Source organism: Aulonocara stuartgranti, assembly GCF_965226115.1.
Source record: "Aulonocara stuartgranti genome assembly, chromosome: 1".
Classification (NCBI taxonomy): domain Eukaryota; kingdom Metazoa; phylum Chordata; class Actinopteri; order Cichliformes; family Cichlidae; genus Aulonocara; species Aulonocara stuartgranti.
Genome location: NC_138939.1, coordinates 23,420,186 through 23,444,922, shown reverse-complemented (window position 1 = coordinate 23,444,922; position 24,737 = coordinate 23,420,186). Strand labels below are relative to the sequence as shown.

The window sequence follows — 24,737 nt, the reverse complement described above, 5'->3', positions numbered from 1 at the left end:
TGTTTAGTTTTTTTCTCTTCCTCCCTGTTTGAGTTGTGTAAATCTTTTATAGCTGCTCTGTTCTAACAGTACAATCTCAGTGGATACTCAAATGGCATCGGAAGCCCTTTGAAATTCAGTCTAGTCCTTTGCCCCCTCCTCTGTCCTCGAAGCGAAATGGAACAAAATGGCGGGCCCCAATGCTGCTGTTTCCCTCAGGGACTGTAGAGCCTCGTTTCAGGTTTTAGAAGGTCCTGATGGTTGATGGAGTCTTTAACTCGTGTTAGATTCTGCTTACTTGCTAGCCTTCCGCTGCAGCACTTTTGATAATATTTTCTCTTCCCTGAGTCTCTGCACATCAAAGGGGAAAGGTTTTCTACTCTGGCATGCTACTACTTCTCCAGAAATGTTTTTTTTTTTCCCCCCACAGACTTGGCTTTTGATCTTTCTGATCGAAGCTTGAAAATGGAATATTTTTCACTCTTATTTTCCAGGGAAACCTATTGATATGCTAAATTATAATTTTTAGACATGCAGAAAATGTCAAAACTTTTATCACACAGTAGTATACTCCAGGGTTCGATTTATTTAGAGGTCATAAATGCTGTATGGCGTGAGCTGACCTATGCCCTTGGATAGTTTGCCTTCTAGCTAAGATATCTGTAGGTGCGTAGGCCAATGTTTAGTCACACTTTTAGTTCCATTCTGATTGACTCCAAAGAGGCTCAGGTACAAAGTAAACCTAATGTTTGTACGAGCATGTCTTCATAGTTTCATTTTTATGTTTTTCTAGATATGCTACTGTTCACATTCTTCATATGACTCCATGTGTGTCTTAAGGAATAATTAATAGTTGAAAGTCTTGGCTATAAAAAGCTTCATCTCATTTGTCCATTCAAACTGAAAGTGTCTGAATTGGTAACACTATTAGGCAAATGGCTGCATTCTTCAATCTGGGCAGGCATGAATTAGGGGTGTTGTAAATCTGGAGACAACAGTTGGTGTTTGAGTGTACGGATGAGCAGTAGACTGCATGGAATGATGTATTATCCATATGTGGGGTTGGAAATGTCCTGAGGTTAGTCGGCCAGGTCTCTAAGCTAATGGCGCAGACAGTCTGTGTGATGCGTCCCTCTGGGCACCGCTGTCCTGGTCTGTTCAGATTGTCTCTGACACATGGGGAAAAGACATGACAGGGTGCTTATCTGATCTCTCACCTTCTATGTTTCTCCCTTCTAATTTACAGATTATTTTAAATGGCTTTTCCATGTCCTTCCAGAGCTTAAATGATGCATTTGTGGTTTTAAACCCTCTGAAAAGCTGTGTTTTCTCAGTCAGAGGCTTTTGTGAATGCCATTAGCTCTTTAAATGGCTTTTGTGTAAATCACTGTTTTAAAGATGATTTGTCAGAGCCGTTGGTGCTGCCTGTAATGTGGTTCTTCTGTACAGATGTACACTTGGAAGTTGGTGGCTTCTGCATAGACAAGCCAGTGTGGTCATAGCAAATTGGCAGGCATGCAGCCGTCTGCACGAAGCCTAATGTGGACCTTCTCAAGAGTTATGTTACCCAGACCAAAGTGGAACCTTTCATACTTAGAAACGTATAATACACCACTGTACTGCTGAGCTTGCAATATACCAGTGTAAGCACAGTGGAACAGAGAAGAGGAGAGAAACTATTTGGATTTGCTGTGCAAATTCCCATCAGTGTTCAAAGTTGTGTTGACAGCCTTCTCTTTCTACATGACATATTAATAGAAGAATCATGCCACACTGATTGTAAGCACTCTATATGAAAGACATTTTGGGTCTGTTCCTTTCTGTTCTCTGCAGTGATCTTGTTTTTTGTCTGTTACTTACCTTTGTCATCTTCTGATAAAATAAAATATGTTTTGGTTTTATTGCCGAGTTGAGAAATGGTTTCATTCTGACAACAATTATGCTCAGAGGCCCACAGCTATATCAGCTTTCTGCTGTCCTGTAGTGCCCTCTTTATTTTGGGACTAAGCTATAAGCTTAGACTTGGGTAAGGGGGTTAGGACAATGTGCTGAGTGGGGGAGGGTAGAGTGGGGTGGCCTGGCTGAATCTCAATCACAGAGACCCTTTCGCAGGAGCAGTGCTGGCCTTTTGATGGGCCAGCTGCAGCCATTCATGCGCCCATTTACATTGAAATGCAACAACAGGAAGGGGGGAGGGGATGGCTGCAGGGAGATGGGCCTCTGCGGCTGTGCCGGTGGGATGTGAATGAAAAGTAAAGGCAAACCTAAATACCAGAGAGACAAGATCTGCTCGTATACATGCATCCATTATCCCCCGCCCCTACCCCCAATGCTGCGGGGTAGTATATGTAACACAAAGGGTCTGAGCACCCTTTTTGACTAGTACAAGCATTTTCACAACTCTGCTGTTTTCTGTCTTTACAATCAGGCTGGTTTCTATAAAGAGCTTGTGATTCTCGACACTGTCCATGTTACATGTTACTCTTCTCTTCACCTATTGTTAATGTTGTTGTACTTTGCCTTCTTCATGTTTTGTTTTGGGGTTTTTTTTGGTAATTGCCTTCAGTTGTGTGACATACTTTGTCAAAGCTTATTTATGGATCCTGCATGGGCCATGAAGTTTCAAGTTCTTGTTTCTGGCTTGCTGTAATGGAGGTCATTGCTCTATTGGTAGAAGAGGCCTGGTCCATTATTCATTAGGGGCTTCAGACATAAACTGTAGTTCAGACAAATGAGGCCACTGTGTCAACACTGTGTCAGTTCCTCTAGCTTTCCAGGATAACTTGGATGTCCTCGTAGTTGTGCATGTGACACTGTTGAAGGATATTGGGGGAATGTGTTAAAGCCATGCTTAGACTGGCCGTAGCATTGCATCAAAAACTGCAGGCTTTTCAGTCTGAAGCATGAAAAAAACACAGATGAAAGCCTGAACTCTTTCTCACAGCGCACTGTAACATCCTCTAATAAATATACATCATTGGCCTTTCATATATGTTTAACTGCACATTTATTGGGGAGAGACCTACTCACGATTATTCAAATGAATAAATTATATGCATTTGTACAATGGTTCTGTTATTTACAAAAGAGTTACTTATCCCTATTTAAGGTACTCTGCTAATTTTACACCCGAGACCAAATTTAGAACATTTTGTGGACATTTCCTGTTCGGTAAAACCTTTATTGTGACTTTGTTGAACTGGTACATGAAGGCTGTTAGTGAAGCTCTTAACAGTTAACAGCTAGGACAAGTGAGAAGACGTCACGTGTACGGGACAGTACATAAACTACATATGTCTGGAGCTTATCATGAAAGTTTGGGGAGGTAGAACGATAACACAACTTTGTCACTTTCTGTTTTGTGCAATCTCACATAACCACATTTCTATTGTCCACGTGTTTGCAGCTGAAGGTGCACCCACAGGGTTTGTAAACCATACATGACACACAGGCTGGCGAGAAGGAAAAAGGACAAAGCTGCTCCTGTAGACAAAGTCACTTTTTATGATGACTTAATTCTAAAATATACCAGAAATGCAAGTTATTTTTGTCAGTATTGACATTCACAAGGAGGCAGTTCCTCCATAGAGGGAAATTTTTTTGTTGAGGTTTGTTGGTTTGTCTCTGTTACTTTCTGGATAAATGGAAAAGCTAGCAGACCCATTGATACGTAACCTAGTGTAGAGGTTAAACATGAGAAATAAAAGAACCCCATTAAACCGTGGTAAGGATCCAGATTACTTTCATTATAATTAGGACATAATGTGCTGGGCAGACATAGCCATTTTTTTTTAAATGTTTGACAAAGGCCTTTTGTCCTTGATTAATTATTTGGTCTGTAGGACAGATTTAGGGTGACTGTAGGTGGTTCAAAACTGCTTCCATTTGAAAATGATTGAGGCTGCTGCGCACCGCTCTTCAAGTGCTGCAGAATATATTTTAATCCTTCCTGAGATCTGTATGTTGAGACCACCCAGTCTCACAGGAACATTTCTCTCAACCTCATGGCTTCATTCTTAGCCTGACATATGCCATAAACTCTAGATATCTAGACAACCTTTCCAGAGTATTTTAGTCAAACACAGTCCACTCAAGTTGTAGAAGTATCTCAAGTCCTATTTGCAAAAGTAGGATGCACCGTAATGGTCACAACAAAGAGCAAATTTTAATCCACGTGATATAGTTGCTTATGTACTGAGTTTCATTTAACATAAACTCAAATTCCCTCAAATCCCATTTCTCTGTTATCAGCCAATCCTGACATTAATGCCCTGCAGTTTGGCCAAAAAACTGAAACTGTTGCTCATTCTCCAGTAGTGAATTAAGTAGCAAGGGGTTTTCCCGCCTTAAAATGTCCCTTTGGGGGGAAGGGGTGACTGGTTACTGTAGTTAATATGATTGCCTATTATGCTGCAGACACAGAGCACAAAAATATTATGGAACATATATTTGTAACCTGATTGACATAAAGCTGTGCACTTTTAGGGGGTTTACATTTTTAACATATTCTAAACAAAAGTCAATTATACTGAAGTACATAACAAATCTGATTCATTTTTTTATTTCAACATTTTAAGTGTAGAGGGAATTATCTTTTGGGGCTAACAAAAAAATTCCCTGAAACCAGTAGCTAATGTGTTTAACCCAGCTGTCATCAAGCAATGGAAAATCACATCATCTCAGTCAGCCTGCAACAGGGACTTTCCCTGCTGAATATGTGGCAGCTCAGAGCAGTTTCTTAAAGCTACAGGCTAACATGTGTTTGGCTCTCAGACTGGGCTTGTACGTCCGCATTGTATTTCTGTGTCACACACTGTGATACTTCATAGATGTTTGTTTTTTGCCCAAAAAGGAAGCAGTCTAAATGAGAAGTGGAAAACAGGAGAACAGGAAATGTATAAGGCATTTGAAGTTGGTCTGGAGCAGCCATTAATCTTTCCAGCATTCGCTGTGTTTGTCTTCCAAAGCCTGAAACAGTCGCAGATCTGTGATTGGATGACTGCAGTTAACCAGAGACTGATCCTTTTTTTTTTTTTTTTTATGCTAAAACCTTCTGTCCTATAAATATACTACCGTGTGTGTGTGTGTGTGTGTGTGTGTGTGTGTGTGTGTGTGTGAGAGACTGTGTCACTCATACTCCCTGCATTGAATCTTTTTATAGAAACGGCAGCTAGCAGTGTAATCTCTGGTGTGGATGTAGGGCAGTCTTTTATTCCTCCTCATTACTTATGCAAAGCCAGTTTTCACCCACAATCAGAGCTTAGTCTGTTTTGAATGTACAGTTTTTTGTTTTTTTTTTAGAGAAAGGTGTTGGAGGAGGACCACATTAGTGCTTTAAAGTTTCAGCACTTGTACTAGAAATTGTGCATGTGTGCGATCGTGTTGCTTCTCCCTTTAATATAATTCTAAAACCTATTGCCTCATTTTCCAATGCATAATTATCTTGCAGGATTCTGTTTACATTTGTTTTGTGAGCACAGCACAGTTTTGTGGGATTTTGAACTGCAACCCCCCCCCCCCCCCCCCCTCCCCCCCAATTACATTCATCCTCCAACAAGCACCTCTAAGACATGTAGCAAAATATGTTGTTTTTTTTTTGTTTGTTTTTTTTTATTTAGCAAGCGAGCTCTCAAGGCTTTGATATTGATGCCAAACCCTTAATTGTTTTTAAATCTTAAATCTTTAAATCTCCAGAACTTCTAATGTGCTTCTATTTTAAAGTGCCTGTTTAATTTCCTGCAATTTTTGTCAGAAACTATTGATACTTCAGAGTGTCATTATAACTGGTAAGCTTTTGGGATCATTAGACGTTGTTATATATGTTAAAAGAGTGTTTGCAGAAGGATATAAAAAATAAACTTATCAATATCAATATCCTGCGGCATATTTTTATTTTTGGAATCTAGCTTTGCATACTTCGTTGTTCAAAATCATGCTTAAAGGTAGAGGTCCTCTGTTCATCCTTTGTCTGAAACAAAACATATTAGCTTCCTTTAAGCTGTCTATCTTCTGATTGGTTGCACCTTGCAAACAAAAGGTTTGAACAGTGAATGGATGGAGCTGCTGTGCTTAGAGAGAGCTGTGTGCTTTTGTCATTAGGGATATCCTGTCTTACTGGTATTAAATCAAAGAGTAGAAAGAGAAACTCTGAAAGTAAGGGTTTAGATTAGTCTAAACCATGAGATTTATTATTTATAACTTGTACATACACACACCTTACTATTTGACAATGGCAATTTAATTGCATGTAAATAATGACAGAAAATAATGAAAAGCATAGTAAATTCATTTTAAAGCTAGTGAGTGTTTTCTTTTTTTTTCTTTTTTATGGTCGCTTCTCTGGGGTTTTGGTCCTTCAGAATAAATAAAGGTTTAATGTCTTGCTTGCCTCCTTTGCCATGCCAGCGTAACGTAATTTTCCTCAATTCGATTGTTGATTTGTACTTGTATGGATATGCTCTTCATGTAGCCATTTGCCACAAATGCATGCTTGTCATACTCACGTGCAACATATCTGTTTAATTTCATCATATTGCCCTCTGTGATTCCTGGATAGATGATATTGTCTGCTGAACTCAGCCCCGCTGTGCGCTGTTATGCTGCTCTCTCACACATTTGGCTCGACTCCACTCATGTCCTCTTGCTTTCCACATCCCAGCCCTCTGTTCTCTCCCCTCTCTCCAGCTTCCACTTTGCCTCAGCCACCATTTCCTTCGCATTTCAGAGCCCAGAAATATGCTTGCACACTGCATCCTCACATGCTCATCTACCCTCTCTCTGACAGTCTCCTCCCCCATCTCCACCTCTATGCAGTAGCCTTGGTTCCTCAGGAAGCACTGTGTGCAGGAGGCTAAGGGCGTTGAACCTAACTGTTTGCCTTGTTTCCTACCATGACAACAGTCGATAGTAAATTATAAGCACACACCAACAGGATTAATTTACAGGAATGCAAGTCAAAAGGCTGGTGGATTTCGATGTCGAAGCATAGGCACTATATAAAACTTAGGGTAAAGCTGACTGTTTCATTTTTACTGAGCATAATATAATCAGAATGTAAGTATAAAGAGTTGCCCAAGAGCAGTTAAAGGTTTCTGCATTTCTTGACTTTTATATTTCTACAGGATGAGTATGTGTCTTGTTTTCTTAAAATCAATTACCTTTGCTTCATATAGGGAGCTTTAGGTAGAAAGATTTGTGTGAAGTGAGGGGAACAATTTTCACTCGCGTACAAGTGCACCTTGATAAATAAAATGCTGTGTTGTAATACTGCCGTTGCTGTTCTCTTGGTGATGTATTAATAGTATTTTTTTTGAGTATTAAATGGCCACTATCCAAACTGCTGTGTTTTTCTGCTCTAGTGAGTGCATGGCAGTCATACCTCCACAGAAAGAGTGGAGAGAGTTAGTAGCTTGGTTTTCATCCATGAGATTAAAGTGCTCTGCAGCAACCTCATGTGCAATTTGTCTTCTTGCGTCTTAGGAGTAAGAGAAGGAAAAAAAATACACAATGCTCGTGGGGTGTATGTGTTCATGATCTATATCCTTTATCGGGATACTGCGTGTTGTCATAGCATTTTTAGCTTCAGTGACAGATCTTTAGAGGGTAGTATTTGCTTAACAGAAGCATATATAGCCAGAGACTAATGTAGCTGTTTCTTCCACGCTTTCCAGTAGTTTCCCTGCTTTAACACATACACACTGTGTGTTGGTGCTTAGACAGCTTCCTAATGGGAACAAAATGGGAAATCTAAGAGAAACACAGTGTTTGTGTGTGGCTGCATAGGGATGCTGCCAGTAAACTCATCAGAACATGTTGAAAGTCTGAAATGGCTTCTTGTGAATTGTGTGGTTTTGTGCGGTTACTCTTACCAGTATATAAACTAGGACGTGTCTTCATACCTGTTTTCACTCATGATTCTTGTTTCACTCACATGTAGCACACAACAGGAGATGCTTCCTATCAGACCTAATCTGATATCTAATACTGAAAATGCTCCATGATGAGTGTTCATCTTCTAACTTACAATAACCTGGGTTACTAGGCATTCATTGAAATGCATGTTGGTTGGTCTAATCCTGATTCAAAAATCTGACTGGGTATTGCCAGTAATGTGGGCCAGTCTGTTGACTCAAGTTCTATGTCGTTCCTTGTTTACTTCGTCACATGTCAGATGCAGCTCATGGGAGGGCTAATGAAGCATAGAGGAAGCTAACAGCAAAGAGGCAGCAGATTAGAGATATTTCGTTCCTGCTTCACCAACTTTTATTTCTATGTTTGCAAAAGTTTTTTAGTTAACTGCAAACTGTGGGAACGTCAAAGGGGTCATGAATAAAAAGCTCCAGCGATGATGCCTTGGCTTCTCTTAGTCTCTTCAGTCAGATATTTTAATAGGCAGATGCTTTTAGTACTAATTGGGAAGCTTTTATTAATAGTATAGTTTTAATATAATGTGTATGTTTTGTTTGTTAAGTAAAAGATGTAGAGAATTGCTGTACATTTTAAAATACATGTCTAATTATAAAGTTTAACTTACAAAACTTACAGCATTCACATATGCTGTGGCCCTTTGTATGTACTCGGTATGTCCATACGATATTCAGACTCTTTTACTACATTTTCAAGCATGTTTGGAGTCTATGTAGCCAATGCTGTTATGCTACATACTGTCAAACTCAGAAATCCCTTCTTTCTACTAGCACATATATCTGATGAAAGGCTGCAGAATTAAAGCACTTCTAAATGGGATGATTCTTTTTGATACACCCCTTAATCTCACTATTGCAGTATTTTAGCTCCACAATTTTGTTTGTGTGTCTGTGTAAGTACTTGATGACTATGACTTGTAGAGTTGTTTTGACTTTTGACTGTGTTCTGATGTATTATTTTTCTAATAAATACAAATTTAGTTCTTGCGTATTTTTTGGATGTCTTTATTTGCTACAGGCTTTTGCGTTTAAGTCAAGCCTGATGTTATCTTAAGGCACTTTCACATAGGATGCGGCCATCTAGGGCTGTGCGATATGACCAAAATCTCATATCCCGATATAAAACCTCTATGGACATTGGCATTTTTACATGCTCTGTTGTAGGGCTGGGCGATATATCGAGTTTTTTAAAAATATCAATATATTTTCATACGAGATATAAGATATGACAATATCCTTTATATCGATATAGTCTATGTTACGTTATAATTATACTTGTGGAGCCACAAGTTTGCCTCTCTTTCGTCCACTTTTGTCTCTACGCAACGTTACTCGGCCTCGCGTCTCCTTCACTGAATACAACTCCCCCTCCCCCATAGCTTCACCTGCAGGCAGTGACCAGATGGACACGGCAAATCTCCGTTAGCGAGTTGTGGGGCTGGATGGCGTCAACGTGTTAGCGAGCTAACCGCGCTAACGAGCTAACCACGCTAACGACATGCAGCCCACAGGGGCTGCACGGCCTAAAATCCTTTCATTTTCTCAAAAGTTGACAGCGCGCCTTATGCATGAATTCTGGTTGTGCTTACTGACCGCGAACCGATCTTAGGTGGTACACGGCGCTCAGCAATCTGTCAAAAAAATGTTTTACGACTTTGGTAAGCTACGGACCTGCAGCGCTTCATTGATTGTCGGAGCATTACGGCTACCGTAGTCTGGAGCCTCGCAGAGTGATACGTACTGTGCTTCGACGTAATATTACCGTATTGTGTGTGTGTATAAGGACCATAAATGGCACCTGTTAAGAGACATGGTTACGAAGCGGATTTCAAACTCAAGGGTGTCAGTCACGCAGTAGAAGTTGGGAACAGAGCAGCTGTGAAATCTGTCTTTGTTATTATGCTCAGCATCTGTTAGTTTACATTTTGACTGCACAATTATGAGCTTTTTGTTATGCACAAAAACAACATTGTTTTCTTTTATTTATGGAGCATGATTATTTAATAAATGCTGATAATTTATTTTTGAGTAATTTCTTCATGTAAATCTATGCTGTATGTAAATAAAAATGCCTGTGTGACATCTGGGACACAGTGTGACTAAGAACTCTTTTTGTTCTTAACTTATGGCTTTAAAAAAATATCGAGATATATATCTTAAATCGCCACCCAGCTAAAAAATATCGAGATATGAATTTTGGGTCATATCGCCCAGCCCTACTCTGTTGTCAGTTAATGTGTAGGTTTTAGTGCATTTGACAATGGCTCATGTCAGCCATTGTGGATAATGTGGATAATAATAATAATTCTATCACACATCAATGCTGCAATCAATGCTGCAGTTCTGTACTGTCCAATAATTGTTCTTATCATGTTATCTGCATCTTCTAGAGAGGCATGCTGTTTTATGGAGAACAGACTGTGCGTTTAAAGAAATCCATTTAATAACCGTGTGTAGAACTGGCAAGCTGGCTTTGTAGCTGGATATTTGATTTAGTGTATGTGTTGAGACAATGTGTGTCAGCTGGAGATATTTATTAAATGCCTGCTTTTTTACTGGCTAAGAAATGTGTGGGTGAGCGGATGGCTGCAGGCTTTTAGAACCAGCACAGTTGACTCGTTCTGTGGTGTTAGAGCATTTGCGGGTGTTTATGTACCATGTGCTGCTACTCCTCCATTTCCAATATTCATAGAGCTCTGTCTTTCACTGAAACCATGGCAACAGAAAATGACAAATGGCAGAACTGTGGAAATGCTCAGGTTGTGTGCGAGGCTTAATGGCTGAGCAAGCTTTCTCGGTTTAAACATTTTTTTTTTTTTTTTTTTTTTTTTGTGTAAACTGCATCAGTGAACACCATGGCTGGCCTTTTCCTACTCTACAATCCTATTGTTTAACACGAGCGGCACAATAAATACATTTTTCATTTTGCAGTCCCATATCTTAGCTCTTTTAGTTTAGTATGTTTGCAGACAGCAGTGTGTGTAGTCCATCAGACATTGCAGTGCAATTTTCGGCTTTGTGCGTCTTTTGAAAAAGGCGAGCAGGAAATATTTGTGTTAAACTAGCCTATAGCTTTAAGTGAGGAAAAGCCATTTCTAATAAATGGAACAAAAATATTTCAGATGAACAAATAGTAAAATGCTGGTTTTCATATTACAGACTATAGATTTAGTGTGATGTGTAATGTGATCTTATTGTATGTGTTTGCAATAGAAGGATCCTGTGTGTGTGTGTGTGTGTGTGTGTGTGTGTCTGAAATTTTAAGCTTAAGGAAGTTGGTCCTATGAAAACCCCCTTTTAAATGGCATTCCATATCAATCACATGATATGAAGAAAGGAAGAGAAGAAACAAGTGTAGCGTAGTTGGAATGTACTGATGGAGAGAATGGGTCTGAAAGGCACTGCTGTTTTTGGCAGTTTTTTCTGGAGCATCAACCAGTGCCTCTGCTGTAAAATAGGACAGTGGCAGGCCAGCAAATCCACCCACTCCAGCCTACACCATGTTGACACCGATGTGCAGGTTTATATTGCAAAATATAGCAAGGGTTCTTAGAAGAAAACGTGTTTTGGATTTAACGTATTTGAAATCCGTCACTGTGTGAAATGGATGTATGTGACCATGACTCCCTACAGCACCTGTTTGCAATGTTGTTATGATTTTGGCAGCTGTATATTAAGAAATTATTAGGAACATAAGACTTTCCTTGCTCCTCATTTTCATGTCTTTAACTACTGAACTCTAGTAATGTTTAGTATTCATTCTGACTGCAAAAAGTGGCTATTTTTAGCTTTAGATTGGACAAATCTTGCTCAGTCTACTTTTCTCACACCCACACTTGTAACATATGAGCACAAGTTGCATGCTCTTTTATTTTTCTCCTTTGTTTATATGGATCCCTGTGATGATTAACCAGTTGAAATCCCGTGGATGTTTCACCTAGTGAGATAAGATTGTCCTCTGCCGTAATCTTTGCTCTCGTGATGAGACCTTGGATTCTATTTTAATTTTTAAAAAGCACCTCTGAAATATGAATTTCACAGCTATAGTGCTTTCATTGCGGTCCTTCATTTTAATTCTGTCTATATTAGATAAAAGGCTCACTGGAAATGATCGGTTTTTACAGTAAAACGAGAAGCATTCTTTTTCTGAAGACCACCCTGTATATGCCCTAGCTGTATATTGAGAACACATGCAACACATCTCGAGTCCAGCATTTGAAAAGATGTATTTTGAATGTGAGGATTTTTTTTCCCTCAGTCCAGAGAGCTTGTTACCTTGACAACAGCAGTGGAGCCGTAGTGAAGGGAGCTGAGCGTGCGAGCGTGTGAGCTGAGCTTGCCGCGGCATGGCTGTGCCGAACAAACAAGCGCTGTCGCTAACTGTGTCACGAGTGCTGCTGCTGCTGCTGCCTTCTCATTGCAGCCCTTCTCCCCCTCCCCTCACTCCTCTTCTTTCTTTTGAAATCAGGCTTTTATATAGCTGGTTTGTTGTTCAGCTGGTATCCACCCTTCACAGCCCTCCAACAGACTCTCCTTCTTATGTTTTCTAAAGAAGCAGTTTGTCCCAACTCCCTGCTTCCTTATTCACCCACTTATTCTGTTTATTTTTCCTCCGTTCTTCCATGCTGAAGCATGAGTGTATGTGGTGTTTATATTTTTTTATTTATTCATTTATTTTTTAAATAAAGCTTCAAATGATGGTGTATGCATTGGTGGCTCGTGCTGGAGATGTGTAGGATCGCTGTGCTCTGGTCCCTCCCTGCAGAAACCAGCCTTTATCAATAATGTAGATGTTTTTGAAGAGGAGATGTGCGGTGTGCATCTCTTTTTCTCTCTCCTCCCCTTGGCCCATCCTCCCTCCCCACAGCTGTCTACCCACACCCTCCAGTATCAGGTTTCCCCTCCAGTGCTTGCGCATAGAGGAGCAGATGACTGAATCTAATTAGTTAAAATATTACAATAAGGCCTGATACCTGATCCTTTGACATACTGCAGGCTGAACCCGGGCTGTTCTGCTGAGCTGCTGTTGCTTCATATTGTTTATCTCAAACTCGATATAACCACGGGTTTATCATCAACACCAGGCACCCTTCAGATGCTATTAATGGTTTACATGTGATGTTACGTCCATATGGGGACCCCCACCTCAAGGGCAAAGCAAGACTTTATTTCAGTACAAGCCAATTTTTTTTTTTTAATTGTTTTTTTTTTTTATCAGGTGTGTTTCGGCAAAATGGTGGTTGCAGATAGTTATTCCAGGGTTTCCACCAGAAAAGTCATTAAGGATTGGTGGCTGTGACTGGGAATCAGGGTAGGGTGGGTTGCAATTTAATGTAACATTCAATTACTGTGGCTTTATCCACCCGTGAAACAGTAATTGTGTGCCACTAGGGCTGCCACAAACGATTATTTTGATAGTCGACTAGTCACCGATTATTTTTGCGATTAGTCGACTAATCAGATCATCATCCATTGGACGTAAAACTACAGCTTATTGCACCAGCAGCATCTGCTCTTATATAACTATCATTAGCTTACAGCTTTAAGTGTTTAAGGTCTGTGCTAACTAAAAATAAAGACAAGATGATAGTTTATTCAATTTTAATGAAATCTGCAGATTGTTTCGGTGAAGTTTAATCAACTCCTTGCTATCTAAAATATAACGGGACACCGGAGTAAATTTTCCAGCATCTCACACTTCTGATAATCAGCTGTCTGCTTGACGTTTATTCAGCTGTGTAAGAACTATAACTTTAATCTCAGCCAAACCGATTTACTCAGGAACAAATAAAATACTAAAAAAAGCCAAACAATAACATTTTAAGTTATCTAAGCGACTTATATATATTTAACCTGAGTAGCGAAAGACGGCAGTGGGTTTGAAAACGATCTGCCGGGAGTCCGGTGTTCTCACGGCGCTAGTGAGCCTCGCCCCCGGCTCGCTATCGAGCTAGTGGGTAACAGATGTCTCCGAAAACGTCGGAGCGCTTTTGAAAATATGTGGTGTCTTGATAAACTGAGCAGATATTTGAGGTTTACACAGCTACATTCTCGCCTGAAAATATGTTAAAACGTTTATTTTGTGACCCAGAAAGAATAATAAGAGTAACATTAAAACTAACTAGCTGCCGCCATTGTTGGAAACTGGGCTGGGCCGCGCTATGAATTCTGGGACAGAGCTTCTTCTTCTTCGGGGTTTAACGGCAGCTGGCATCCTTGTACATGCAGTGCTGCCATCTTCTGTTTCAGTCCGTTATTACACTCTTAAATCCTACTAATTCCTGCGTCTTTTGGGATCTTACAAAGCTTCAAACGACGCGTCGACTATTAAATTAGTCGTCGACGATTTTGATAGTCGACGTAATCGTGACTAGTCGACTAATCGTGGCAGCCCTATGTGCCACAGACGAAACAGCAGACACAGTGGGTGAGAGGGTGACAGAGTTTGTTGGGGGTTTTTTTTACCCTTTTCCTGAACTTTGTACAGTGTGGAATTTGTGGATGTACGTGAGCAGATGTCTGTTGAACAGGTAAAACTATATTAGGTTACTAAGTGAAGAGGCTCATCTAATTGTGGCTTTGATTTAAAAAATATTTATATACATGATGCTTAATCATAGTACTTAGTACTTTCAGTTAAATGTACTAATGACTTGCCATTTAGTTTGATCACAGCTCCCTGCAGTATTGCAGCTAAAAGCTAACCCACCCTTATGAACCCTCCTTCTTCGTGAATGGTGGATCATCTAAAGCTGCAAGAATATTTTGGGGACAACTGAAAATAAGGTTTAATTAGATTTACAACATAGGGTAGTTAGTCTAATATTACTGCTTATATACAGACCATTTACCATTTGTCTCTACTGCTCTGCTATTCTCTCTGCAGTGATCCTGAAAATAACCTCACATGAATCTATGTAAAGTACCTACCTAATGTTGGCTTAGCCATAACGGTTCTAGTGTAAGTGGAGTGATTATCCACAAGACGTATGTAAATAAGTGACCCTCTGGAATAGTGCTGGGCCATATTCCAGAGGCCGTTCATGGTAATACCGGTATAATGTTGGGCAACGATAAGAAAATGAAATATCACGATAGAATATGGGTAAAACGCACATGTGCAGTGCCTTTGTTTTCATATGCACATGGTGGAAAAAGCGTGCCGGCGACGGAGAATGAGAAGGGCGAAAGCGGATCGGTGAATGAAATGGATGAACCAGAATTGGTTTGTAAAAATGCTGCAACTTCAGTGGTGTGGAACTGGTTTAGAGTTTGTCCGTCAGATACACAACAAAGCACTATTTTTGGTAGCGCATGCTAGCGGGCCGTCGTTATTACCGTGTTTTTTGGAAAATACAGCACACTTAAAATCAATCCTTTGATTTTTCTGAAAATCGACAGTGCCCCTTATAATCCCGTGTGCCCTATGTATGAGTTCTGGTTGTGTTTACTGACCTCGAAACGATTTTATGTGGTACACGGCGCTCGAAAATCTGTCAAATGTTTTAGTACGACTTTGCTAAGCCACAAAGCCGCACCGCTTGATGGATTGTCGGAGCATTACGGCTATCGTAGGCAGGAGCCTGGGGGAGTGATAATATTACCGTATTGTGTGTGTGTGTGTGTGTATAACCTTTTTTTAAGTTTTGTGGATATTATACATGGTTATGCTGAGGATATGTCGGCCAGTTTCCACTGGAAATGCCTTTTGGTTAAACTGTCAGCAAGGAATTTGCATTTGTGCTGTTAAATTTTTATATAACTTTAATGCAGATAAAAACAGCTGCTCGTTTAAGTGAAAATACATTGATGGTGGGGGGCTTTACACTAATAAAGTTGTGGAGTTGTAAAGTGTTTTGTCTAGTGTCAATTATATCGTCAGTTATATCATTATCGCAAATTTTCAAATGCATATCGTGATAAATATTTTTGGTCATATCGCCCTGCTCTACTCTGGAAGGACCTTGCTGTTTTTAGTGATTGAAATATTGATCGCATATATCCAAAAATTGTTCGTAGAGTTCTCTTTTTTTGAGACATGAAATGACAGATGGACGAACTGACCTGTTGTTTGTTGGCCATTGTGCTGGAGTTGTTTTGATGTGCAGGTCTCTATACCCAGGGATGCACATAAGTGGTCAGCAGGTGCGCATTCGCTGTCAAAATTAAAGACGCGCACCAGATAAGAAGTTGCAACGTATATTTGCGTACATAAGATTTTCTGGAGGAGGACAGTAGGGCTGCCACGATTTGTCGACCAGTCACGATTACGTCGACTATCAAAATCGTCGACGACTGATTTAATAGTCGACGTGTCGTTTGAAGCTTTGTAAGATCGCAAAAGACGCAGGAATAATAGCAGGATTTAAGAGTGTAATAACGGACTGAAACAGAAGATGGCAGCACAGCATGTACAAGGATGCCAGCTGCCGTTAAACCCCGAAGAAGAAGAAGCAGCTGTGTCCCAGAATTCATAGCGCGGCCCAGCTTAGTTTCCAACAATGGCGGTAGCTAGTTAGTTTTAATATTACTCTTATTATTCTTTCTGGGTCACAAAATAAACGTTTAACATATTTTCAGGCGAGAATGTAGCTGTGTAAACCTCAAATATCGGCTCAGTTTATCAGGACACCACATATTTTCAAAAGCGCTCCGACGTTTTCGGAGACGTCTGTTACCCACTAGCTTGATAGCTAGCCGGGGGCTAGGTCACTAGCGCCGTGAGAACACCGGACTCCCGGCAAATTGTTTTCAAACTCACCGCCGTCTTTCGCGACTCAGGTTAAATATATATGAGTCACTTAGATAAATTAAAAATGTTGTTGTTTGGCTTTTTTTTTTTTTTTTTTGTATTTTATTTGTTCCTGAGTAAATCGGTTTGGCTGAGATTAAAGTTATAGTTTTTACACAGCTGAATAAACGTCAAGCAGACAGCTGATTATCAGAAGTGTGAGATGCTGGAGAATATACTCCGGTGTCCTGTTATATTTTAGATAGCAAGGAGTTTATTAAACTTTACCGAAACAATCTGCAAATTTCATTAAAATTGAATAAACTATCATCTTGTCTTTATTTTTAGTTAGCACCTTAAAAGCTTAAAGCTGTAAGCTAACGATAGTTATATAAGAGCAGATGCTGCTGGTGCAATAAGCTGTAGTTTTACGTCCAGTGGATGATGATCTGATTAGTCGACTAATCGCATAAATAATCGGTGACTAGTCGACTATCAAAATAATCGTTTGTGGCAGCCCTAGAGGACAGACATTTGTTTAGAACTCTTAAAGATGTCAAAGAAGCAAGCTCCTTTAAGCAATTACTTTGGTGTTCCTCCACCTCCAAAGAAATGTCAGAAGGAGCGTGTATGGTTGCAGGAGGTGAGCTGGCTTCAAACCAATGATGAACACACAGAGATGTGGTGCAGAATATGCCGTGAAAATCCCACTTTAGCGGACAAAAACAGTGCCTTTTATATGTATGCAAACGCGCGTTGCAACTTCTTATTTGGTGCGCGTCTTTTATTTTGACAGCAAATGCGCACCTGTGGACCACTTATGTGCACCCCCAGTCTATACCACTTCCATAAATGATATGTTCCCAAATTGTTCACATTAGAACATTTTAACGATATGTTGTTAATATAAAGTTGAGAAATTCATTGTTTTTTTTTGGTTTTTTTTTTTTTTAAATCCAGATCTCGATGCCTGAATTTGAGCTGCTTCTGTGCATTTGAGGTGCAATACTATTTGCATTAGAGCAGGGCGATATGGCCAAAAATATTTATCACGATATACATTTGAAAATTTGCGATAACGATATAACCGACGATATAATTGATGCGAGACAAAATACAACTCCACAACATTACTAGCGCAAAAAGACAACCTTCCATTTATTTTCACTTAAACAAGAAGCTGGTTTTTATGTACATTAAAGCTTTATAAAAATGTAACAGTGCAAATGCAAATTCCTTGCTGAAAGTTTAACCAAAAGGCATTTCCAGTAGAAATGGGCTGACATATCCTGAGCATAACCATATATAATATCCACTGAAGTTAAAAATAGGTGCTTTGCAACATTAAACTGCAGTGTGCAGTACGCATTTTTCGGACCATAAGGTGCACGGGATTATAAGGCACATTAAGCGAAACAAAGCAGTCAGATAAATCAAACTTTATTAAACTCATTCTTCTTGCTTCCTCCACTTCTGTACCATTGATTCATTAATGTTGAATTCTCTGGCAGCTGCTCTATTCCCATGTTGTTGCAGTATATTAATGACTAACCTCGTATTGTGGATGGATTATCTCAGTTGTTCTCCTGACTGAAGTTTGGTCCGTTTACAGCATCCTGCCATGCGATTGCATTTGTCTCTAACCATGAAGAACCTTCACGTTAACTTTTATAAGTGGAAAAGTGTTAGTGTTCGTCCTCCAGCTTCACTGTTTATGTTATGCTAACATAGCTGTGTCGCTAGCGATCACGTAGCACATCATTATATACCAGCTAGCCCAACTTCAGTAACCCTACAAACGTCACTGCTGTTTAGTTTCCTGTCTTCATTTATGTTGGAAGTGATAGCAGAGCTGTACGTTTGATTTTTTTCAGAAATCTCTCAGTCAGAACATGCAATATCATGCTTAGGTAACTAGCGAAACTAGCGAGCTAACTTCCGCTAGCTTCCTGCTAACTTCTAACTCCGTTAAATGTAATAACTTTTGTTTTCATGGATGCCTGGAAGTTAAACTTTATAGTTACACCTGGTAAAGCAGCAATGCTGATCGTTTTATTAAAGATGAAAGAATTTAGACAGTTTTTAACTCTAAGTGATGCTGCAGTGTTGTTTGACCTGAAGCATACGGAGTTTAGGACCCAGATTACTCCCAGATTTAAGAGCATCTTAGTCCGACAAATATGACAATGACAACGGCCGCTTGCATGTTCTGCAAAAAAATGTGCTTTGTTGTGTATCTGACGGACAAACACCAAACCAGTTCCACATCACGGAAGTTGCACCATTTTTACAAACCAATTCTGGTTCATCTGTTTCACTCAACAATCGGCCATGTGCGTATGAAAACAAAGGCACTGCGCATGCGCGTTTTACTCCCATTCTATCGCGATATTTCATTTTCCTATCGTTGCCTAACATTATACCGGTATTACCGTGAACGGTATAATATGGCCCAGCCCTAATTTGCATACTGCTTTTTGGTTATTTCTTTGTCTCTGATGATCTAAGTCTCCATACATAGCTCTTGAGATGTCTGTTTTTTTTGTCAGATGCACTAGCATTGGTTCACCCCATTCCATGTGTTCATTATTTCTAGTTTTTGCAGTACAGCATCTGTGATATCAAAGAAAAACACAACTTTTTGTTTCAGTCTCTTACCTCGGTAAAGTCCTGCAGTATTTCTGGTCTGAATGCCCTTGCACGATGCCTATGTGGCCTGTGACACTCTTTATGAAATCAGACAAGGGCCTGAGCTGTTGTTCCAGGTTGACTTTCAGCTGCCTCTGATCTGCTCTATGATAGGACAGCCAGACACAGAGCTGACTGAAGAGGTGCGTTATAGCCTTGGGGAGCACTGTTGAGTTTGTGTTTTATGGTCCAGACTTCTGATGGAAAACAAGTAGTGATTCAGGTTTGCAGAAAGTGAAGCAAAAAGATATCTGTGCCCTGAAACCTGTGTTAAATCTTGCCTGTCCTACATAATCCCAAAACATCCAGAGAAGGCCTTTCTCTTTACACAAAGAGAACACGCACTTCAGGTGCCATTAGTGGTCATTCACATGGAACTGTTGGTCTCTGTCCTCACTGCACACAGTGAGTCTAGTCTTAAGTTTAAACGGCAGGACATTTGCAGTGTTGATACAGCTGATGAGATGGTTAGGTAAGTAAAGCTCTCTAAACTATACCTCTGTCTTTTTTTCTTTCTTTCTTTTGCTGCAACCAAATGTTTGAGTCAGTCTAGGCGCAGTTCTATTCTCCAAGCTCCAGTGAAGAGATTTATCTCTTTCATCAGTCATAGTCTGTCAGCATCAAAGACGGGCTCTGATTCTTGTTGAAGGTCACCATTAAAACCAGGGCTGGTCTCACTAGCTCGCTCACCTTGGAGCAGGATTTAGAAAGGCTTCTAGAAGTGCACACATGTTGTAGCTTATTGCACCGTGCCTCACATATTCTTCTGTTCCTCGCTGACATGTGACCTGCAGTGCTGCAATAAAGTTGGTGAAGCAATCTGAAAAACACTGCTGATATTTCAGCAGCTTGATAATGGTGACAGTGAAGATGCAGAAGTGAATATGCAGACCTGTTGTCATGGTGATGCAGAGCTAGAAATGTCTTCTAATTATGCATGATCATGTTAAATGTTTGAAGTCAGCTCTGCATAGTTTGAAGGCGAGGCTTTTTACGAAGAGGAGTTAAGTGGAGCCACACTTTAAGCAGGTGTTTCAACCTGTTGACCTGTATTAGTATAGAAACAAATCTTACACAGTTGTATAGAAAACATAGAAACGTGTCAGCGTTTGGAGACTTCTACAGTCAAAAGTTAGGCTTTTATGGGACTCATGTCAGTCGGGTTAATGTTTTGTCTAAATTTGCCTGTTCAGTAGATTTTGTGCGTGTGCAGCACATATGCGTCACTCTCTCATGCTCTCCTGGTGTAGCTTAGTCAACGCTCTTTATCTAAGACGAAAGCATCAGTAAGAAGTTTGTCGGTTCCAGTAGGTAAACAACCGTTCCACCTTGGTGTTAGTTGGCTTTTGTTCCCTGAGCAATGCACACATATTTTGTGATTCTCACCGCAGATTTCATGTGAGCTGATTTCATAGGCTGTGCACAAAGATGATGATCCATTTTTCTTTCTTGCTTATTTCATTGGCACCTGTTTGACTATCTCCCTGAAGATGGATATCTGTCATCTGTTCTGCACCATAGTTGAACTTCTTATGTCACTTGTATTTCCTTAGCAGTTTCTTCTAAAAGAATTTGTGCAAAGGGACAGGTCGGCTGTCTTTTTTTTTCTGTTTAACAGAGTATAATTAAAATATAAAACACTGCTCTCTTTGACATACTCTGCAATACAGGCTAAGCAGAATAAAATATGCATGTCCAGAAGCATTTTGTAGAAAGCTGACAAAAAATCTCAAATCTTACAAAGGTCTCTGGAGAAGGTAGTAGTGGTTGAATCACGCTCAAAACAAGTTGTTTGTGCAACACGTTGTCTGACTTGGTCAAACAGTACAAATAGCTGGTCTGAGTTGTCATGCTGAAGGGGAAAGGAATGGGGATATTATTTTTATTTTTTAATTTATTTTTTAACAATAAGGGAACATATTTTCATTGTCTCTGGAGTGACACAATGCAGTGTTTTACTATATTGTACAGATAACAGTTGTTAAATTTCAAACACTTTTACTCTTAGTAATATGGTGTGTTAAGCACTATAATGTGACTCGACCGATTAACCTTATCTACCAAAGTTGGCTTTGGTTTCATCGTTATGGTCTTTGTCAGTTGGTTTTTTGTTGGCGGGTTGTTTTTTTTGTTTTGTTTTGTTTTTTTGGGATCAATAAAATGGATTGTCCTTATCCTGTATTACAAACTCTGGGAGGGTGGTGTTGTACTCCCTGTCTGGATTGTAACAATCCATCAATCCTGTACTTCCCACTGGGAAAGCCCCCACAGGTTCCACTCCAGTACAAACACAAATGCACATCTAACCATCATCCTCCTTACCACTCAGGCCCTCCTAGGGAGGTCTGACCTTAATCCTGTCTTGCATTCACACTTGCCACCCTGCCTGTGCTAAAACTGAAAACAAGATGCTATTGAATTTTTCCCTTTAGCCCTGTTATAATGCATTAAAGCATATGAAATGATGTAATACGTGTGGGTTCAGATTGGAGTTTTGTCCCAAAATCACCGGAATGCCAAACCCAACACTGGGCCCCTGTTAAATACCCTCCCATGTCCCGCTGCCTAAATCCTGATAAACCCTTGTCCTCATTGTGTGGTTGGACTGGGGGCAGGGCCAACAGCAGTACACTGACTTCAGGATTTCTCTTTATGCCATTACTCGTTGACCTGTCTCTGACGTATTTCATATAGTCACTTGTTGTTCAGAGGTTGAATTTTTTTTTTCCAGACTTGCAAACCATACAGTCATAAAAAGGATACTGGTGCATGGAAATTCAAATTGCGTGGACATGACATGTCCAGGCGCGGAAGGTTAAGGATAAGGAAAAGTTTATCTTTGTAACATATTGAAATCACTTTGAAGTACATGAGGTAACATGTTTTTGATAGGACAAAGATGGGAGTATCTAGTGTTTAGTTGGAGGAGCAAATGTGGGGACAAAATGCTTCACTGCTTTTCTCAGTTAAATAACTAAGAGATCCTTTGAGGATAAATTTTACCCTCTCCGTCCATCTGAATGTGTTGCATAAAAATGTGAGACTGTTTGTGTTTTTCTGTTCAATAATTTTATATATATTATATATATATATATATATATATTTTTTTTTATCCTTTTTCAGAATTCGTGGATTCTGCAGCAGCAGGTGTATTTTCTATTTGGATTTTAGCCCACTGACATTCTCCTACAGCCATGGAATCGGTATGTTGACACAAATAATTTTTTACTTGGTCTTTTTAGGCCTCTTTCACTGAACCTCTACTAGCGAGAAGTTTCTTCTTAAAAAGATGTTTTATGGCTGTTTGTTTCTTTTGAGGGCTTTTTGGGATTGGGATGCATGTTGTGTGCAAAGACATTCTTTACGAGGAGAGCACAGGAATCAAATGATATTCACATGGAGAAGTTTTCAGGTGTTTGCTATGGATTGAAGAGTTAGCTCTGAATTGACCTCTCTTTAGTTTAGGTGACCCTATATTCATAGCTTGTTTTCCTGAAGTTCTTGACTAATTTCATTGTGATATATTTGTAGAGCCCCCCAAGAATTAGATTTGGATATTTTGCAAGTAAACTTGTTTGATATGATCTTGTGTAAAACCAGTTTCTATTAAAGAAAAATGAAAAAATGGATAACTCCAGCTCTGGTGCGGTGTGACAGTCTCTCCGTGTTATTCCCAACATGCCCTTTACTATCAAACATCCATTTTGAAATCCAGGTATAACCAAATAAGCTAGAGTAATAATTCTTTTGGCATCTAAAACCAGACGAATTGGACTTGGATATACCGGATTTAACATGTCCCAGACCACTGTTTTCTTCCATTTGGGGGTAGGGCTGGGCCATATCATACCGTTCACGGTAATACTGGTCTAATGTCGGGCAATGATAGGAAAATGAAATATCACGATAGAATATGGGTAAAACACGCATGCACAGTGCCTTTGTTTTCATACGCACATGGCGGAAAAAGCGTGCCGGCGACAGGGAATAAGAAGGGCGAAAGCGGATTGTTGAATGAAACGGATGACCCACACTTGGTTTGTAAAAATGCTGCAACTTCAGTGGTGTGGAACTGGTTTAGCTTTTGTCCATCAGATACACAACAAAGCACTATTTTTGGTAGAGCATGCTAGCGGGCCGTCGTTATTACCGTGTTGTTTGGAAAATACAGCACACTTAAAATCAATCCTTTGATTTTTCTGAAAATCGACAGTGCCCCTTATAATCCCGTGTGCCCTATGTATGAGTTCTGGTTGTGTTTACTGACCTCGAAACGATTTTCTGTGGTACACGGCGCTCGAAAATCTGTCAAATGTTTTAGTAGAACTTTGCTAAGCTACGAAGCCGCACCGCTTGATGGATTGTCGGAGTGTTGCGGCTATCATCGGCAGGAGCCTCGCGGAGTGATACGTACTGTGCTTCAGCATAGTATTACGGTATTGTGTGTGTATAACCTCTTTTTAAGTTTTGTGGATATTATACATGGTTATGCTGAGGATATGTCGGCCAATTTCCACTGGAAATGCCTTTTGGTTAAACTGTCAGCAAGGAATTTGCATTTGTGCTGTTAAATTTTTATATAACTTTAATGCAGATAAAAACAGCTGCTCGTTTAAGTGAAAACACCTCGATTTTTTTTTAATATTTGTTTTGCACGAATAAAGTTGTGGAGTTGTAAAGTATCTTGTCTAGTGTCAATTATATCGTCAGTTATATCGTTATCGCAAATTTTCAAATGTATATCGTGATAAATATTTTTGGTCATATCGCCCTCCTAATTTGGGTTTGCAAAAATCACATAAAAAGTGCATGGAACAACAAAAACATAATCCAAACAGTTTATCGATCTGATCAGCTGTTCAGAGCACCTCCTACATTGGCATATACGGCATCAAGTTGTCAGCATGAACTAGGGCTGCTCAATTAATCGAATTTTAATCACGATTACGATCTGGGCTTTCAACGATCATTAAAAATGACTGAGCCGATTATTAGCCCCTCCCTAATTTATCCGCGACACCTTAAAGGCCGGTCCGTGAAAATATTGTCGGGCATAAACCGTCCGTGGCGCAAAAAAGGTTGGAGACCGCTGATTAAGAGGACCCGAGGGAAGCCCGGAAAGCTAAGCAGAAGTTATTTGGAGAGTGACTGCCGTTGGTTGAAAAGAGAGTTTAAAAAAAAAAAAACTTCAGTGGTGTTGCACACTATTTTATATTATTTTTTAAAGTCATTGTTAACCCTTTAAAGCCGGTCAGAGCAGCACGCTCCGTTTTGCGTAACTATTTTTAAATCCCTGTAGAACCTGAACTGTGTAAGCTAGCGCAATAATTTGTTTTGCATATGAAACCGGAGGAGTTGTACTTACATCTGATGCCATCAGCTTGTCCTCGGTCACGGTTTCGTTCCACATATAG

At 39.9% G+C, this 24,737-nt stretch overlaps 1 protein-coding gene across 2 annotated transcripts in view; it reads left to right on the top strand.

Moving 5' to 3' along the window:
• Nucleotides 1-24,737, top strand: part of ankrd11 (ankyrin repeat domain 11) — a 117,339-nt gene that overhangs the window by 9,407 nt on the left and 83,195 nt on the right. For both annotated transcript variants that reach the window (XM_082528284.1, XM_082528283.1), the window contains exon 2: nucleotides 22,447-22,526. The gene's annotated coding sequence lies outside the window, so the exon portion shown is untranslated. The remainder of the gene's footprint in view (nucleotides 1-22,446; nucleotides 22,527-24,737) is intronic.